The following is a 1396-nucleotide window of genomic DNA, read 5'->3' on the forward strand; positions in this document are numbered from 1 at the left end:
CTGATCTTTGTCTCATGCTCCTCCCTCTCCCCACACTATCCATAGACCCCACTCACCAACCCCACACACCCCCATTTCCCAACCCCCTCCACACACACACTGCTATGAAAGGTGTACAATGTGTGCCCAGAAGGATGGGGGAGACGTAGCTTGACAAAAAGTAAAGACAACCAATTAATTGAACTACCACTTAATCTTTAACATTAAGGCAATGGTATTATTTATTTTGAAGTCACATGGCGTATTTTTGAGTCCATTCTCTAGCTATTCTGTCGTACTTCCTCCTATCCTTCCTGTAGATCTTCGCGATCTCGGGAACCAAAAGATCATCTGGGTTGGGGTCGCACAACATGGGACAGATGGATAACAACACTTTGGAGACAGTCAGTGCTGGTGACCACTCGGATCTAAGGATGCTCAGACAGATGCTTCCATTTCTGTTAATGTTTGGATGGTAAATTCGGGTGGTGAATGCAACCTTGGGTGGTTTGAAGGGGCAATCGGATGGAAACTGGATGGTTAGGAAGAAGACCCCTCCTTGGTAGGGGCTGTCGTTGGGCCCCATTATGGTGGCCTGTCAGTGGAGCATATCGTCCCCCACTGGCACTGCTGAGCACTGGGCCGGGGGGTCGTGGGCCAGGTCGAGGAGCTCCTTGTGGATGCGCTTTAGGGCCGTACTCCGCAATACGTGGAGGCCCATCCTGGGTGCAGGGCCTGGGGCCTGGTGGAGGGCAGCGGCAGGAGACCCCAGGGTGGGAGGAGCGGCGAGCAGCTGGGTCAGCAGATGGGCGGGCTGAAGGCCAGCTCTGGAGTTGGTGGGGGGGTCGAGGGATGCGGACGGGTGCGCAAAGGGGAACTGAGGAAGGGGGGCGTCGGGCGCTCCACTACACCTGATGGGCTCCGGGACACCCGTGGTTCACGGCCGCCGACGCCACGCTGTCCAGAGCTGGAGACTGCGCTGCCCTCAGGCGGCGTTGCCCGGAGGCCGCGCTGCCGGGAGACGCTGCCGGGAGACACTGCCACCCGGAGACGCCGTTGCTCTTTTTCCGGGCAGCCTGCCCCAGCCGCCTGCCCCTGCAGCCCACATCCCGGCTCCAGCGAGCAGCAGGGATCCTATCTGTGAGATCACTGAGGCGGTCTTGATAAGGCGGCGCAGCGTCGCCAAGGACGCGTCCCGTGGGGGCGAGGGCGGGGACGGGGCCAAGAGGGAGAAGAAAGGAGAAGAGGGAGGGGAGGGAGGTCAGGGCCTGCAGGTCTCAGCCAGCTCTGGCGCTCTGGGCTGGCAAATAGGGATGCAGGCAGCGTGGTCTGCTTAGAGTTACCTGAATAAATAAGATTAGTACAATGAATTCCCCTCTACCCTTCACCTAGGTCACCTTCCCTTAACATTTCACTC

At 58.3% G+C, this 1396-nt stretch overlaps 1 pseudogene; it reads right to left on the reverse strand.

Annotated features, from left to right (window-relative positions):
- Window positions 1-232: 232 nt before the first annotated feature.
- Window positions 233-700, reverse strand: LOC105812632 (annotated as a pseudogene).
- Window positions 701-1396: the final 696 nt, after the last annotated feature.

Source organism: Propithecus coquereli, unplaced genomic scaffold (assembly GCF_000956105.1).
Source record: "Propithecus coquereli isolate 6110/MARCELLA unplaced genomic scaffold, Pcoq_1.0 Scaffold257, whole genome shotgun sequence".
Lineage (NCBI taxonomy): Eukaryota > Metazoa > Chordata > Mammalia > Primates > Indriidae > Propithecus > Propithecus coquereli.